This window comes from Furipterus horrens, unplaced genomic scaffold, assembly GCF_987537825.1.
Source record: "Furipterus horrens unplaced genomic scaffold, mFurHor1.1.pri manual_scaffold_6, whole genome shotgun sequence".
Classification (NCBI taxonomy): domain Eukaryota; kingdom Metazoa; phylum Chordata; class Mammalia; order Chiroptera; family Furipteridae; genus Furipterus; species Furipterus horrens.
Genome location: NW_028327176.1, coordinates 103,143,997 through 103,162,684, shown reverse-complemented (window position 1 = coordinate 103,162,684; position 18,688 = coordinate 103,143,997). Strand labels below are relative to the sequence as shown.

Sequence of the window (18,688 nt, the reverse complement as noted above, 5' to 3'; positions counted from 1 at the left end):
GCCAACATCCAAATTACAGTGATGCCAGAATGAGATGAGGAAGAGCAAAAAATTAAAAACGTATTTAAAAAAATAATGAAAGAAAATTCCCCTAATTTGGCAAAGGAAATAAACATACAAGTATAGGAAGCACATAGAGTCCCAAAGGTAGGACCCAAAGAGGACCACACCAAGACATATTATAATTAAAATGCCAATGGTTAAAGATAAAGAGATTCTTAAAAGCAGCAAGAAAAAAGCAGAAAATTACCTATAAAGGAGTTCCCATAAAACTATCAGCTGGTTTCTCAAAAGAAGCTTTGTAGGCAAGTAGGGACTGGAAGAAATACTCAGAGTGATGAAAAGCAAAGGCCATGCTCGATGGTGTGACTCAGTGAATTGAGTGCCAGCCTGTGAACCAAAGGGTTGATGGTTCAATTACCAGTCAGGGTACATGTATGGGTTGCAGGCCAGGTCCCCAGTTGGAGGTGTGCAAGAGGCAACCACACACTGATGTTTCTCTCTCTCTCTTTCTCTATCCCTGCCCCTTTCTTTAAAAATAGATAAATAAAATCTTTAAAAAGAAAGAAAGAAAAACAAGGACATAGATTACTCTATCCAGCAAAGCTACCATTTAGAATACAAGGACAGATAAAGTGCTTTCCAGACAAAGTAAAGATAAAGGGGTTCATCATCCCAAAGCCCTTACTGTGTGAAATGTTAAAGGGACTTATTTAAGAAAAAGAAGAAGATCAAAACTATGAACATTAAAGTGACAACAAAGGCTTCCCGCCAAGGTGTCTGCTCGGTTGCTTCTTAACTCCTTTGGGAAGATGTTCTACCACATCTCCCTGGAGCACGAGATCCTGCTGCACCCGCGTTACTTCGGCCCCAACCTGCTCAACACAGTGAAGCAGAAGCTCTTCACTGAGGTGGAGGGGACCTGCACCGGCAAGTATGACTTTGTAATTGCTGTCACTACCATTGACAACATTGGTGCTGGTGTGATCCAGCCAGGCCGGGGTTTTGTCCTTTATCCAGTTAAGTACAAGGGCATTGTTTTCCGGCCCTTTAAAGGGGAAGTCGTGGATGCTGTTGTCACTCAGGTCAACAAGGTTGGACTCTTCACGGAAATTGGACCCATGTCCTGCTTCATCTCCCGACATTCCATCCCATCAGAGATGGAGTTCGATCCTAACTCCAACCCACCCTGTTACAAGACAATGGATGAGGACATTGTGATTCAGCAGGATGACGAGATCCGCCTGAAGATTGTGGGGACCCGTGTGGATAAGAATGACATTTTTGCTATTGGCTCCTTGATGGATGATTACTTGGGGCTTGTGAGCTGAACACTGGCACTTCCTACCTTGTTTGGTCCTTATATAAGAAGTGTGATTGTCACACTTCCCCTGTTGTTCAGAGGTCCAGTCTGGTTGCTGTGCAGGAGGCAAGGAGGGCTCCTTGTCCCAGAAGGCACCTGGCTCTTCTTGCAGTTTGGCAGCCACTCCCAGATTTTGAATGTGTGTTCTAACCATAAAAAGTCCTTGGTTCTTGTGGAAAAAAATAAATAAATAAATAAAGTGACAACAAAGTTACAACTATCAACAATCGTAATGAATGTCAAGACATGGTAACATAATGTGACATCATGAAGCATGGCAGAGAATATAGTAGGTTTTTTGTTTTTGTTTTGACTTAGTGAAGAAGAACATTCTAAAACAACACAGTTATAGCCTAGTCATTGATATGTGACATTAAAAATCAAAGTCCCAACTTCCAACCAAGATGGAGGCTTAGACAGACATGCTGCATCTCCCTCAACAACTAAGAAGAAATACAACTACCTCAAAACTAGAGACAACCAGAAGTTCCAGAAAATCGAGCTGCATGGAAGTCCAACAAATAAAGATATAAAGAATAAATACTTATCCAGACAGGTAGGAGGGATAGAGCTGGGGTGGAGAGGAAGCGGTGTGGTGGTGGCGGCAGCAGCAGTAGGTTGGCAGAAAGCGCAGTCACATATTTAAAAAAGTCGGGAGGGACACCTGAGGAGTGCTCCCAGCACCAGACCAGACTATGCAGCTCATGGTCCCAGCACCAGGGAAAATAAAGCCTCATTGATTTTGATTGTGAAAACCAGTGGGGGTTGGGGTGGAGGAAGAAACTGCCAGTCTCTCAGCAGAGTCCACCTGTTTAAAGGGCCCCAGGGTCATAGAACGTCCGCAGACCCACCCACTCTGGGAATGACAGCCAGGGCAACAGCTAGAGAGGTGCCAGTCCCATATGAAGTAGGAGAAGTGCCTAAAACAGGGGCAAGTGTTGAGCAAGCAGCATTGTTCTCTATCAGACCCCTCCCCAACACAGTGCCACAATGTGGTGAAACAGGTCATCTTGTACTGATGAATACCTAAGGTCCCATCCCTTACAACGTAATAGGAGCGAGAGCTCTGCCTAAGACACAGAGGCAAACAAACACAGGAGCCTGACCAGGTGAGGAGACAGAGAAGTATGGCCCAAAAGGGGGAATGGAACAAGGTTCCAGTGGGAGAACTAAGCAATTAGGAGATAGCCAACCTAACAGATGGAGCGTTCAAAACACTGGTGATAAAGATGCTCACAGGCTTGATAGATATGCTTGAGTATGGCAAACGCATAAGGGAAGAAGTGAAGGCTGTGCTAAATGAAATGAAGGAAAATCCACACAAAAGCAATGGTGAAGGAAAGGAAACCGGGGTTCAAATCAATGATTTGGAACATAAGGAAGAAAAAAACAGTCAACCAGTACAGAATGAGGAAACAAGAATTGAAAAAAGTTAGGAGAGGCTTAGGAACCTCTGGGGCAACTTTGCACGTGCCAACATCCGAACCATAGGGGTTCCAGAAGGATAAGAGGAACAGCAAGAAATTGAAAAACTTATGTGAGAAAATAATGAAGAAAAACTTCCCAAATGTGAAGAAGGAAATAGACATACAAGTCCAGGAAGCACAGAGTCCCAAATAAGCTAGACCCAAAAAGGACCACACCAAGACACATCATAATTAAAATGCCAAAGTTTAAAGACAAAGAGAATCTTAAAAGCAGCAAGAGAAAAGCAGAGAATTACTTACAAAGGGATGCCTATAAGACTCTCAGCTGATTTCTCGAAAGAAACTTTGCAGGCCGGAAGGGGCTGACAAGAAGTATTCAAGGTGATGAAAAGCAAGGATCTACAACCAAGATTACTCTATCCAGCAAAGCTATCATTTAGAATGGAAGGGCAGAGGAAGTGCTTCCCAGACAAGGTAAAGCTAAAGGAGTTCATCATCACCATGCTATTATTATATAAAGTGTCAAAGGGACTTACTTAAGAAAGAGATCAAAATTATGATCATTAAAAAAACAAGAAACTCACAACTATCAACAACTGAATCTAAAAAATAAAAACAAAACTCAGCTAAGCAAACCAGAACAGGAACAGAATCATAGGTATGAGGATCATTTGGAGGGTTATCAGCTAGGAGGGGGAAGGAGGAGAAATGGGGAATGGTGCAAGGATTAAGCAGCATAATTGGTTGGTACAAAATAGACAGGGTGAAGTTAAGAATAATATAGGAAAGAGTGAAGCCAAAGAACTTATATGCACAACCCACGGACATGAACTAAGGGGAGCGGGATTTCTGGAGGGAAGGAGGGTACTGGCAGAGGGGAGCAAGTGGAAAAAATATTGGAACTACTGTAACAACATAACCAATAAAATATACTGAAAAAAATCAAAGTTCCAGAGTCATAACATTTATTTACAGTTTTAACCCCCTAATTTTTCTTTACAGAGTATTTAATTCTCCCACTTTTATATTAGAACATGGCTATCATTTTGTCCTACATATAAAGCTTTTTTCTTTCCAGAAAACTCTCATGTTTTCTTCACTCCAAAGAAGGAAATGATACTCTCATTTAAAGCATAAACCTGAACTTCCTGTAGACTGCTTGAATGATAAATGGATTTGAGAAATACATTAGGGCAGAAGTGCAGGTCATATTACATCAAACAAAAAGCATGAGTCTAGAGTCAAGAATGGTAAATTTTGTTTGAATTTGCTCATTCTGAGATTAGCTCTATAATTGAAAGTCTTCCCTAAATAAAGATAATATTCTTGTCACTGAACATTAAATATTTTTTATGTGAGGTGTTTCTACTTCTTTTTAGTTGATTCTCTATATTTTCTATTGTTTTTCTATTACAGTTATTCTAGTTTCTCCCCAATTGTTCTCCCCTGCCCCACCTGCTCCCTGCTTCCAGAGTCAGTCCCCACCCTGTTGTCCATGTCCTTGGGCCATTTATACTTGTTCCTTGATTAGACCCTTCCCCTTCCTTCCCTCCTTACCCACCTCCCTCCTCCCCTCTGATCCTTGTCAATCTGTTCCTTGTTTCCATGCCTCTGGTTCTATTTTGTTCATTTGTTTGTTTAATTCATTAGGTTCCACTTACAGTTAAGAACATATGGTATTTGTCTTACATCATCTGGCAAATATTATTTCACTTAGCTTAATACTATCCAGGTCCATCCATGCTGTCGTGAAAAGTAGAAGTTCCTTCTTTCTTTTTGCTGTGTAGTATTCCATTGTGTAAATGCACCACAGTTTTTGATCTACTCATTTACTGATTGGCATTTAGGCTGTTTCCAGCACTTGGCTATTGTAAATAATGCTGCTATGAATATAGGGTTGCATAGGTTCTTTTGAATTGGTGTTTCAGGATTCTTAGGGAATAATCCCAGGAGTGGGATTACTGGATCAAAAGGCAGTTATAGTTTTAGTTTTTTTAAGGAAATTCCATTCTGTTTTCCAGAGTGGCTACACCAGTCTGCATTTCCACCAAAAGTGCACTAGGGTTCCCTTTTCTCCACATCCTCACCAGCACTTGTTGTTTGTTGATTTGTTAATGATGGTCATTCTGACTGGTGTGAGGGGGTAGCTCATTGTGGTTTTAATTTGCACCTCTCTGATGGTAAGTGATGTAGAGCATTTTTTCATGTATTTATGGGCCCTCTGTATGTCCTCCTTGGAGAAACATCTATTCAGGTCCTTTGCCCATTTTTAATTGGATTATTTGTCCTTCTGGTATTGATTCCTATGAATTTTTAATATATTTTAGAGATCAAGCCCTTGTTTGAGGTATTCTTGGCAAATAAGTTTTCCCATATGGTTGGTTCCCTTTTTATTTTCTTGATGTTTTCTTTAGCCATGCAGAAGCTTTTTAACTTGATGTAGTCCCATTTGTTTATTATTTCCTTCATTTCCCTTGTCCTACAAGATATATCAGTGAAAATATTTATGCATGGGATATCTGAAATTTTACTGCCTTTATTTTCTTGTAGGACTTTTATAGTGTCATATCTTATGCTTAAGTCTTGTATCCATTTTGAGTTTATTCTGGTGTGTGGTGTAAGTTAGTGGTCTAGTTTCATTTTTTTGCATGTACCAGTTCAGTTCCCCCCATACCATTTGTTGAAGAGGCTATTTTTACTCCATTTTATGCCCCTACTCCTTTTGTCAAATATTAATTGACCATAGAGTCACGAGTTTATTTCTGAGCTCTCTATTCTGTTTCATTGATCTGTGTGTCTGTCCTTATGCCAGTACCAGGCTGTCTTGATTACAGTAGCCCTGTAATATAGTTTGATATTCTGATTCCTTCTATTTTGTTCCCCTTTCCATATACATTTTTGAAATATTTGTCCTAAATCTGTGAAATACTTCATATGGTATTTTAATGGGGATTGCATTGAATCTATAGATTGCTTTTGGTAGTATGAAAATTTTAATGACGTTAATTCTTCCAATCCTTTAACATGGTATATGCTTCCATTTATTTGTATCTTCCTTAATTTCTTTCTTCAGTGTTCTATGGTCTTCTGATTACAGTATTTACCTCCTTGCTTAAGTATTTTTCTTGGTACTTTATTTTTCTTGTTGTTATAGTAAATGGGATTTCCCTTCCTATTTTCTCTTTCTGTTATTTCATTGTTGGTGTACAAAAATGTCTTTGATTTCTGAATATTGACTTGTACCCCTCTATTTTGCCAAACTCACTTATTAGTTAAATAGTGTTTTTGTGGATCCTATAGGTTTGTCTATGTACGCTATCATGTCACCTGTAAACAATGACAGTTTTACTTCCTTCTTTCCAATTTGGATGCCTTTTATTTCTTTTTATTGTCTGATCACTGTGGTTAGAACTTATAATGCTATGTTGAATAAAAGTGATGAAAGTGGACACCCCTGTCTTGTTTCTGATCTTAGGAGGAAAGTTTTAATTTTTGTCTGTTGAATATGGAGTTAGCTGTATGTGTCTCATATATGGCCTTTATTATGTTAAGGAATGCTCTGTCTATTCTTACTTTGCTGAGCATTTTTATCACAAATGGGTGCTGTATATTATCAAAGGTTTTTTTTTTTTATAGCATTTATAAGTATGGTCATGTGATTTTTATCTTTTATTTTGTTTATGTGGTGTATTATACCATCCTTGCATCCCTGCGATGAATCTCTCTTGATCACGCTGATCTTTTTTAATCTGTTGCTGGATACAGATTGCCAATATTTTGTTGAAGATTTTGGCATCTATGTTTATCAGCGATATTGGCTGGTAGTTTTCTCTCTTTGTTTTGTCTTTACCTGGGTTTGGAACTAGAAAAATACTGAACTTATAAGAAGTTATGGAGTCTTTCCTCTTCTTCAATTTTTTGGAATAGTTTGAGAAGAATAGGAGTTAGTTTTTCCTTGAATATTTGGCAAAATTTGCCTGTGAAGCCATCCAGTTCAGGGCTTTTGTACACTAGGAGTTTTTTTTATTACAGCTTCAATTTCACTCTTTGTTATACTTCTGTTCAGGCTTTCTGCTTCTTGATTCAGTTTTGGAAGATTATATGTTTCTAGAAATTTGTCCATTTCAACTAGGTTGTCAAATTTTTTGGCATATAGCTGTTCAAAGTAATTTCTTACAATCCTTTGTATTTATGTAATATCAGTCGTGATTTCTCCTCTTTCATTTCTGATTTTGTTTATTTGGGTCCTCTATTTTTTTCTTGGCGAGCCTGGTTAAAAGCCTGTTGATTTTATTTATCTTTTCAAAGAACCAGCTCCTACTTTTGTCGATCTTTTGAATTGTTTGGTTAGTCTCTATATCATTTAATTCTGCTCTGATCTCAATGATTTCCTTCCTTCTACTTGCTCTGGGCTTTGTTTGTTGTTGTTCTTCTAGTTCCTGTAGCTGTAGGATTAGATTTTTTACTTGAGATTCTTTTATCCTTTTTAGATATACCTGTATTCCTATGAACTTTGCTCTCAGGACTGTTTTTGCTGTGTCTCATAGGTTTTGGGCTGTTGTGTGTTCATTATCATTTGTTTCCAGAAACTTCTTGATTTCTTCCTTGATGGCATTGTTAACCAATTCATTATTTAATATCATATTATTCATTCTCATTCAAACTCATGTCTTTGGGTTTTTTCTTTGAGGTTGATTTCTAGTTTCAAGGCATTGTGATCTGAGAAGATGTTTAATATAATTTCAATTTTCTTGAATGTTTTGGGGCTTGTTTTGTGTCCTACTGTATGGTCTATCTTTAAAAATGTTCGTGTGTACTTGAAAAGAATGTATGTTTTACTTCTTTGGGGTGAAAAGTTCTATATATATCAACTAAGTCCACTTAATCTAGAGTATTGTTCAATGCCTCAATATCCTTGGTGTTTCTTTGCTTCAAAGATCTGTCCATTGTTGACAACGGGGTGTTAAAGTCCCCTACTATGAGTGTGTTGCTGTTGATATCCTTCTTGTAGTCTTCAAAGATTTTCCTTATATATATGGGTGCTCTTATGTTGGGTACATATATGTTTAACAGGATTATATCTTCTTGATGGATTGTTTCCTTCAGTATTATGAAATGTCCTTCTTTGTCTCTTTTTATGGCCTTTGTTGTAAAATCTGTTTTGTCTGATATAAGTATTGCTACCCCAGTTATTTTTTCATGTCCATTTGCTTGGAATACTTTTTTCCATTCCTTCACTTTCAGTCTGTGTAAATCTTTTCATTTGAGGTGTGTCTCTTGTAGACAGCATATGTGTGGGTCATGTTTTCATATCCATTCTGCTACCCTATATCTTTTAATTGGAGCATTTAATCCATTTTCATTTATGGTTATTATTGACAGGTATTTTTCCATTTCCTTTTGTACCTGTGTTCTTCTCCCTCTTTCTTTTTCTTCTTTTTCTTGGAGCATTCCCTTTAGTATCTCTTGCAATGCTGGTTTCGTGGAGATGTATTCTTTTAGTCTTCCTTTGTTTGGGAAACTCCTTATTTCACTTTCCATTTTGAAAGAGAGCCTTGTTGGGTAGAGTAGTCTTGGTTGTAGGCCATTGTTTTTCATTGCTTGAAATATTTTTCATCATTTTCTTCTGGCTTGTAGTGTTCCTGTTGAGTAATTTACTGATAAGTTTATCAGAGCTCTATTTTTGGAACTAGCTGTTTCTCCCTTTCTAGCTTTCAGATTCTCGTTGTCATTGAATGTTGCCATTTTAATTATGATGTGCCTTGGGGTGGGCCTTTTTGGGTTCATCTTGATTGGAACCCTCTGTGCTTCCCAGACTTGCATGACTTTTTCTTTCATCAACTTAGGAAAATTTTCTGTCCTTACTTTTTCAATCATGTTTTCTATCCCATACTCCTTCTCCTTCTTGTATTCCTATGATACGGATATTATTTTGTGTCATGTTATCCTACAGTTCTCTTAAACCCTCTTCATTCTTTTTTAATCTTTTTTCATTTTGTTGCACTGTCTGGGAACTTTTTTCTATGTTGTGCTCTAACTCACTGATCTGATCCTCTGATTTGTTTAGCCTGCTTTTGATTGCTTCTACTGTGTTCTTCATTTCAGAAATTGTATTCTTCATTTATTCCTCATTCTTATTGATAGTTTTTGTGTCCCTTTTTATGCTGGTGTAGTTCTCAGTAAGTTCCTTGTAGCTTTCTTGGAGTTCTTTGTAGTTCCTCTGGATTCCATTGTAGTATATTCCCAGCATGCCCACTAGTGTGCAGAGGAATGCCCCTGGCCTGCACCCCAGCACAGAGGAATGCCCCTTCCCGTCCCACCCTAGCACCTGCCCACTACCCTGGCCAGCCTACCGGCTGGCTGAAAAAAGCACACTTTCCATGCTCAACCTGGGCTGCAGGTGAAGGAAGGTGAAATGAACTAGAGGAGCTTTGGAAAACTTTGGATGCTGGTTCTAGAGAAAAAACTGGAGGAGTAGCAGACCAGATCCCAGGGCAGACTCAACCTTAGTGCTACAGGGGAAATTGTATAAGCAGGGTACTTCTCTCTAAGAGGCATCAGCCAGAGGCAGCTCAACAACTATCAAACTATCAGAGGTGGGCAGAGTGGCTCTCAGTCAGCTAATTTAAAGGAAGGACCCATCAAAGAGCAACACAACAAACAAAACCAAAATACTATGACAGAGTCCAAATAAAAGATATAAAGGGCATCCCAAGAGCATCCAATTAAGGAGATCAAGGAGTCTGCACCACTGAATCATACGAATTCCTACCACAGAAGGTCACCCCAAAGGCAGAAAATAAAAACAGATCAATCTAAGAAGCAGAAACAAACAAGACCAGCCACCCAAAATGAGGAAGAAGAATAACACCACACCAAACAACACCCCACCGAAAGGAAAGGAGGAATTCCTAGAAGGAAGGATAGATGAAATAGAGGCAAGCAAACTATTAGACATGGAATTTTAAACAATAGTAATGAGGAAGTTCAATGAACTCAACAAACTCAAAGAAAACTACAACAAACTCCAGACCTTTGTTTTTCATTACTTGGAATAATTCTTGCCATTGCCTTCTGGCTTGTAGTGTTCCTGTCCAGTAATTTACCAATAATCTTATTAGAGCTCCTTTGTTTGTTACTAGCTGTTTTTCCCTTACTAGCTTTCAGATTCTCTCTTTGTCTTTGAATATTGCCATTTTAATTATGATGTGTCTTGGAGTGGGCCTCTTTGGGTTCATCTTGATTGGAACCCTCTGTGCTTCCTAGACTTGCATGATTTTTTCTCTCATCAAGTTATGGAAGTTTTCTGTCATTACTTTTCAGTACAGTTTTTCTATCACTTGCTCCTCTTCTTCTCCTTCTGGTATCCCTATGATATAGATATAATAACATTTCATGTTATCCTGAAGCTCTCTTAAACCCTCTTTGTTCTTTTTGAGTCTTCATTTTTCTGCTCTGTCTGGGAGTTTTTTCTATCTTGTTCTTTAGCTCACTGATTTGGTGCTCTGCTTCATTTAGCCTGCTTTTAATTCCTTCTAATGTATTCATTTCCGATAATATATTCTTCATTTCTTCTTGGCTCTTATTGATAGTTTCTATGTCCTTTTTCTTGTTGATGTAGTTCACAGTAAGTTCCTTGTAGCTTCCCTGGAGTTCTTTATAGTCCTTACTGAGCTCATTGAGCATCCTTACAACCATTATTTTAAACTCAGTATCTGATAGTTTGCTTGCCTCTATTTCATTTAGCACTCTTTCTGGGGATTCCTCCTTTTCTTTCAATTGTGGGTTGTTTCTTTGTCTCACTATTTTAGGTGAGTCTTCTTGTTTATTTCTGCCTATTAGATTGATCTGCTTTGATCCTTATCTTCATGGTATGACCTTCTGCGGTAAGAGACCTGTAGGATTCAGTGATACTGTCTCCTTGATCTCCTCAACTTGATGTTCTTGGTATGCCTTTATACCATTCATGTGGGATTTCTTATTGTAATTGGGTTGTTGTTGTTGTTGCATTGTTCTTTGGTGCGTCCTTCCATCTGGCTAACTGATTGGGAGTCACTCTGCCCATCATGGTCTTGTATACTGTGGTACAGGTGCTGCGAGAACAAAACCAAACAGCCCAGGAAATAAACCCACATTTCCAAAAATAACCCCACCCTCATTCACACCATCAACAGCAAATGAGTTTGTATTAATAAATGTGTAAAGAGATTGAGACTATTATAAAAAAGTAAAAATGACTATGAGATGAATAACTGAAAGAAAAATTATATTTGTAGGATAGAGCAATAATAAAAGTAGAGAATGGGGACAAGGAGAAGAGAGGAAGAAAGTAGAATGTACATCATAAATAAAAAAGGGCAGGAAGAAGGCAAAAGAGAGTAAGAGAAGGAAATTGTTGTGTTAGGTTTAAACAGAAATTAAAAAATATAGTGAGAGAGAGAAAAATATAGAAACCATACTGGAGGGAAAAAGTCCATCACAGCACTATCAACAAATGAGCAAAGATTAATATAGGTGAGATGGGAATAAGAAAGAAAAAAGAAAGAGTGAAAAGCCTAAGAGATGTCTAGAGGAAAGAGAAGTTATTTTGAGAGGATAGAGGGAGAATGAATACTAAGAGTGAGGAACAAAAACCAGGCTAAGACATTAAAAAATTGAAGTTTAATAAAAAAAAAAAAATGAAAGGGCAGGAGGAAGGCGAATGGAGTAGGAGAGGGGAATGGTAAAATTTGAGATCTAAAATAGAAAAATAGTGAAGGTCTAGAAGTAAAATTGAAGGAATGTGGCAATCAACACTATATACACCACCAATGAGCAAAGATTGATAAAGGTGGAGTAAGAATAAGGGTATTTTAAGAACGAAAAACTGAATGTGAGAAGACTGATGACAAAAAAAAAAAGTTTTCGAGAGGCTGGTGGGGGGAGAAATAGTAAGAGTGTGGAATGGAAACAAGTCAGAACAAGAGAGTAAATAAAACTTGAAACAAAAATAAGAAGAGGAAATAAGAAGGTAAAATAAAGTAAGAATAGGGAGGAGCAAAATATAAGACTTGAAATAAACTATAATATTAAAACTATTTATATAATATGCCCAAACTCAAAAGATAAGAAATGAATATTAAAAAGCTGTGTAGGAAAGGAAATAATACAAATCATGAAGAAGACCACAGTGGAATTTGTCTCAGTAGAATCTAGTGTCAACCACTATTTTCTCTTTCTGGATCCACCCCTGATGATGTCAGATGGTGTCCCAGTCTGACCCTAGGCAGCCTGTTCAAGACTACTAGTGATCCTCAGTCTTTGGCTGTCTGCTTCAGTTGTTAATCTAGTCAGTCTGTAATTAACAGTCAGGCTTAATCACCACAGGGTGCGGCACAGTAATTCCTGTGGGCCAGGCTCTTGCTTCCCGTTAGGCTGATGCCACTTGGAGGGGGGTGGTCTACCTGAGCAAGGTGGCTCCTGTAGTATGGGGGGTGGTGTAATTCAGCATGGGGATCCCACTGGCTGATCCCTCAGTTCTCTCTCCAAAGCCACCACCCCAGAATCTCTTCTAGGGTCTCTAGTCCATTCTGCTCTACATTGCTGGAGCCCAGGGTAAGTGGCTGTAAATAAAATTGTACGCACTGGTCCTTTAAAAGGTTCTCTGTGACTCCAAAAGTCTCTCCCTGACAGACAGAATCTCTACCACTTTTCACAGCTAGATGTTCTCTGGGTTCCTTTCCCGGGTCTATTCTGCAGGCTCAGGAGCCCAGCTTGGGGCTCAGACACCGCACTTCTCAGGGGAGCCCCCCAGTCATGGACATTTACCTCTGGCACCTCAGCTGCCACCCACGGGTGCCCAGTCAGCCCTCTTGCGTCTCCTCTTCATTCCATACAGTAATGCTGTGGTGAAGCAGTTTCTTTTGTCCATGGTTATAAGGTTTCTCTTCAGCTATTATTCAGTTGATTATTCTGGATGATTTCTCCACAATTCAGCTCCAATCCCAGACTGGTCCTGGGAGGAGGTCAGTGCAACAGCCACTTACTTCTCCACCATCTTGGATCTTACTGAACAGTAAATTGAGTTTCTTTTGAAGTAACAAACTTGCAGAGTACCACAGACTCAGAAACTAGCCTTAATCTGGAACACATTGATGTTAATAACTGCTAATTAAAACATTGACAATTAAAATATGTAAATCATAGAATTTATTATACAAGCTTTAAGCTTAAGTATTCTGTTTTTTTAACAAGAACATCATTTCTAATTCACTGGTATTCTAGGGAGAAAGTTTTTTTGGAAAATGATATACAAGACTATTTAATATCATCTGTTGTCTACAAAAATGCATAACATTTACATCTAATTTGTATTTTTAACAATTATTTTGAGAAAGTTCTTACTATGACAAATGCTTTTTCGCTAATATATTCTGTCTGTTACATTTGATATATATTTACAAACTAGGAAGGTAGAGTTTAGGGTAAAAGACAAATCATAATTTAAAAATATGTGTTATATAATAGTTTTTAAAAAAATAATGTTTAAGTTGCAGTCTTAGAACTCAAAATATGTGGGTGTTTCCAGATTAAGTATGCATATGTAAAAACTTTGGACCTGATTCCAAAAATATAATAATACATCATGTGGAGATCTTAAAACTTGTTCATGGAATCTTTTACATGCTTTCCATCAAGAAATGTGTGTGTGTGTGTGTGTGTGTGTGTGTGTGTGTTGCTTATTCAATTTTTTATTTAATTTAATTTATTTTTAAAGTATATTTTATGATTATGTTGTTACAGTACTCCCATTTTTTCCCCCTTTGCTCCCCTCTGCCCAGTACCCCTCTTCCCTCCAGCAATCCTACTCCCCTTAGTTCATGTTCATGGGTCATGCATATAAGTTCTTTGGCTTTACCCTTTCCTATATTATTTTTAACTTCACCCTGTCTATTTTGTATCAACCAATTATGCTGCTTAATCCCTGTACCATTTCCCCATTTCTCCCTCTTCCACCTCCCAGCTGGTAAACTTCCAAATGATCTCCATACCTATGATTCCGTTCCTGTTCTGGTTTGCTTAGCTGAGTTTTGTTTTTATTTTTTAGATTCAGTTGTTGATAGTTGTGAGTTCATTGTCATTTTAATGTTCATAATTTTTATTTTTTCTTTCTTAAGTAAGTTCCTTTGACATTTCATATAATAATGGCTTGGCGATGATGAACTTCTTTAGCTTTACCTTGTCTGGGAAGCACTTCCTCTGCCCTTCCATTCTAAATGATAACTTTGCTGGATAGAGTAATCTTGGTTGTAGGTCCTTGCTTTTCATCACCTTGAATACTTCTTGTCAGCCCCTTCAAGCCTGCAAAGTTTCTTTCGAGAAATCAGCTGAGAGTCTTATAGGCATCCCTTTGTAAGTAATTCTCTGCTTTTCTCTTGCTGCTTTTAAGATTCTCTTTGTCTTTAAACTTTGGCATTTTAATTATGATGTGTCTTGGTGTGGTCTTTTTGGGTCTAGCTTATTTGGGACTCTCTGTGCTTCCTGGACTTGTATGTCTATTTCTTTCGCAAAATTTGGGAAGTTTTCCTCCATTATTTTCTCACATAAGTTTTTAATTTCTTGCTCTTCCTTTTCTCCTTCTGGTACCTCTATGGTTTGCATGTTGGCACACTTAAAGTTGTCCCAGAGGTTCCTAAGCCTCTCCTCATTTTTTTTCAATTCTTGTTTCCTCATTCTGTACTGGTTGACTGTTTTTTTCTTCCTTATGTTCCAAATCATTGATTTGAACCCCGGTTTCCTTTCCTTCACCATTGCTTTTGTGTGGATTTTTCTTCATTTCATTTAGCATAGCTTTCACTTCTTCTCTTATGCATTTGTCATGCTTAAGAATATCTGTCAAGTTTGTGAACACCTTTATCACCAGTGTTTTGAACTCTGTGTCTGTTGGGCTGACTATCTCCTCATTTATTAGGTTAGCTATCTCCTCATCGCTTAGTTCTCCCACTGGAACCTTGATCCATTTTCTCTTTTGGGCCACACTTCTCTGTCTCCTCAACTTGACAGGCTCCTGTGTTTGTTTGCCTCTGCATGTTAGGTAGAGCTGTCACGCCTGTTACATCATAAGGGGCAGAGCCTTAGGTATTCATTAGTATAGGGCTACTTGTTTTACCACATTGTGACGCTGTATATGGGGGAGGGTTTTGAGAGAAAACAATGCCACTTGCTCAGCACTCACCCTTTTTACAAGCACCTCTCCCACCTCCTCATCAGACTGGCACCTCTCTAGCTGTTGCCCTCGCCATTGTTCCCAGAGGGGGTGGGTCTGTGGACATTCTAGGACTGTGTTGGCCCTTTAAACAAGTGGACTCTGCTGAGAGACTGGCAGTTTCTTTCTCCATTCCAATCCCCACTGATTTTCACAGTCAGAAGCAATAAGACTTCATTTTACCCCAGCGCTGGGACTATGAGCTGTTTGATCTGGTCTGGTGCTGGGAGTGCTCCCCAGGTGTTCCTCCTGACTTTTTAAAATGTGTGACTGTACTTTCTGCCGGCCTGTCGCTGCTGCCGTCACCACATTGAGTCCTCTCTGTCCCATCTCTGCCCCTCCTACCTGTCTGGATGAGTATTTCTTCTTTATATCTTTGTTTGCTGTACTTCCATGCAGCTCAATTTTCTGGAACTTTTGGTTGTCTCTAGTTTTGAGGTAGCTGTATTCCTTCTTAGTTGTGGAGGGAGACACAGTGTGTCTGTCTCTTTTATTGAATTTATTGAAGTGACATTGATTAATAAAAGTATATAGATTTCAGGTATATAATTCTACGATATAGAATTATATTGTATATTGTATTGTATTGTATTCACCACCCCAACTCAAGTATCCTTTCACCACCATTTAGCCCCCATTTACCCTCTTCTACATCCCCCACCTCCCTTTGCGTTGCTTATTCTTGAATTTGGCTTACATTAGTGATTCTTTTTAACTAAGAAAATGCTGTGAAAGTGATACTGCATGACTTCCCAAACTGGAAATGCTTCTACTCTGGCTAGAACACTTGCTTTGGAGCTTTTTATTTTTCTTGTTCAGCCCAAGAATTCCGATAGTGTTCTAAAAACACAAAATTGGGAAGAAGCAATAAGTGAATTCTAGAGTTTTGTCATATTCTCTATGAAAAATTTTAAAGTAGTTCAAGGAGGTCATTGCTCTTTTGTGTCTTCTTATTTTTTGTACATTTATGTCTCTGTCTTTTCTTTGATGACCTCCTCTAGAGATTTTAAAGTCCATATGTCACCCTGATTCCAGGTGAACGTGAACAGAAGAATTTGGATATCTTTATGAAGTTTAATGCTACTAATACTACTACTTTTAAGCTTCTCAGTCCAAGAGCTGGTCATGGCGGTGTCCACCATAATGTTTGGCTCCAACCTGCCTTCCTTGGGATATAGACACATATGTATTTACCTTACTTGGTTCCCACAGAAATGTAGTTCTTAATAATAATTGATTTGGCCTATACTATATTCCATATATTGTCTTACCTTTAAATATATTGTCTTTTTTACTTATCACCAAAATTCTATGAAATAGTCATTATTTTACCCATAATTTATAGATAAAAACAGTCTTATAGAAATTGTCGCTGGCCCAAAGGGACTATATAATAAGGATAGGAGCCAGGATTTAAACCTAACTATCTTACTCCAAGGTCTGTGATTAGCTGTTAGCTGTGTTTCATTTCCTCAGTCTTGTTAAGCAGTGCACACACACACAGGCACACATACAAACACACATACATACACACACACACACACACATTGCTATAGCAATTATGGAAAACAGTATGGAGATTCCTTCAAAAAATAAGAATAAAACTACTATATGGTCCTGACTGGTGTGGCTCAGTGTATTGAGAGCTGGCCTGTGAACCAAAGGGTTGCCAGTTTGATTCCCAGTCAGGGCACATGCCTGTGTTGTGGACCAGGTCCCTAGTAAGGGGTGTGTGAGAGGCAACCATACATTCATGTTTCTCTCCTTCTCTTTCTTCCTCTCTTCCCCTCTCTCTAAAAATAAGCAAATAAAATCTTTAAAAATTACTATATGATTCAGAAATTTTATTTCTGGGTATATATCCAAAGGAAATAAAATCACTCTCTTGAAGACATACCTTTAGTTTTATGTTTGTTGCAGCATTATTCATAATAGTCAAGATATGGAAACAACCTAAATGTTCATTGATACATGAATGGGTAAAGAAAATGTGGTATAGGTACACAATCAAATATTACTCAGTCTTTAAAGGGAATGGAATTCTGCCATTTGTGACAACATGAATAAACTTGAAGGATATTATGATTAGTGAAATAAGCCAGACACAGCAAGATGGATACTGTATAATCTCACTTATATGTGGGATCTAAAAAAAAAAAAAAGAAAAAAAAAAGAAAGCAAGAAAAGTCTGAACTCATAGTTACAGAGAATAGAAGAGTTGTTTCCAGAGACAGGGGGAAGGAAGTCATGGTTTAATGGGTACAGAGTTTCAGTTTTGCAAGATGAAAAGTGTCCTGAAAAAGAATGATGACTTTGGTTGCACAAAAATATGAATATACTTAAACCACTGAACTGTACACTTAAAATGGTTATGATACTAAATTTTATGTTATGTGTATTTCACCACAATAACAAATTGAAAAAAGAGAAAAACTTTAAAGAAAATTATGCATTTCAGTGTATTTGCTTACTCATTCTTGTGGTGGTTATCACTCAGCTTTGACCAAGCATAGAAAAATGATATCCCAGATGTGAAAGAAGAACAAGATAGTAAGAACATGGGTTGTTGAGTGACCACACTGAACAGACGGGCTCCACTGGTGTGAGCCACTTTTTATATGTGCCATTATGTGTGAGAGAAGTAAACTACTTTCTCATTGAAGCCATTGTGTTTTTTTTTTTTAAATTTCTGGTGCCACAGTTTAACCTCTAAAATGATCAATTCAGTTTTATAAGTTCAGTTATAATAGCAAGGGAGGAAAACCTAGAGAAGTTAAATAATAAGTATAAGATACACAGATCTGCCAGTCTTTAAGTTCCATGCTTGCTCTATAGCACCGTACTAGTTCAGACATAATAATGAGGGTCCTACAAGCTACAGTGCAATAGATTAAGAGCTCATTGAAAATAAGACATCTATAGTTCAAAGATGGAAGCTGTCTGGGAGCTTTTCCTTTTACCCTGAGTTTAGACCCAACAACATATTCTGAGAACTTTTTGTGTGCTAGGCACTTGTTGATCACTGGGATTAAAAGATGAGTAAGATCCAGCCTCTGTCCTTGAACTATCATATCAGTCAGGGCTATCATGGCAGAAAAGAGATTCAGCTTAGATGACATAAGTGGAGACTTTCATGAAGGGACTAGTTATAGAAGTGTGGCTAGGGTTAAAATAAAGAAAGGTGTTAAGTTATCCAGGGAACAGTTGTAAGAGGCCATAGAAAAGAAAACAGTAAGAAATCATTTCTAGGACTGAAGGGGAAAAATCAAAGAAATAGTGTAATTAAAGACTGGTGAGAACTGAGTCATACATTGTAGAAGGGGTCTTTGAGAAAGAGCTGAGGTCAAGGTGACACACAACTTCTGCCAGACATTGTATTATTGTTGCCATCCATTGACAGATCCAAATGGAAAAATATATAGTTATAGAGTCTAAAGGACAGTCTATAGGGTAAGCCTATTGGGTGGGGCATAGAGAAGGGAACAGAAGGGTGGAGAATAATCTTTTTGATCCCAGAGGAAGCTAGTTGAGACTAACCAGCATAAGCATTTTAGCCTATTTGAGAGGTAGGATTGGGGCAGCGACCACATGTATGGATAGACAGAATACAATTTTAATAATGTATTTCAAGACTGTAAAATCTATACCCATAAT

General features: G+C 38.0%; 1 pseudogene; it reads left to right on the top strand.

The window, feature by feature from the left end:
- Positions 1 to 769: 769 nt before the first annotated feature.
- Positions 770 to 1,543, top strand: LOC150007146 (DNA-directed RNA polymerase II subunit RPB7 pseudogene; annotated as a pseudogene).
- Positions 1,544 to 18,688: the final 17,145 nt, after the last annotated feature.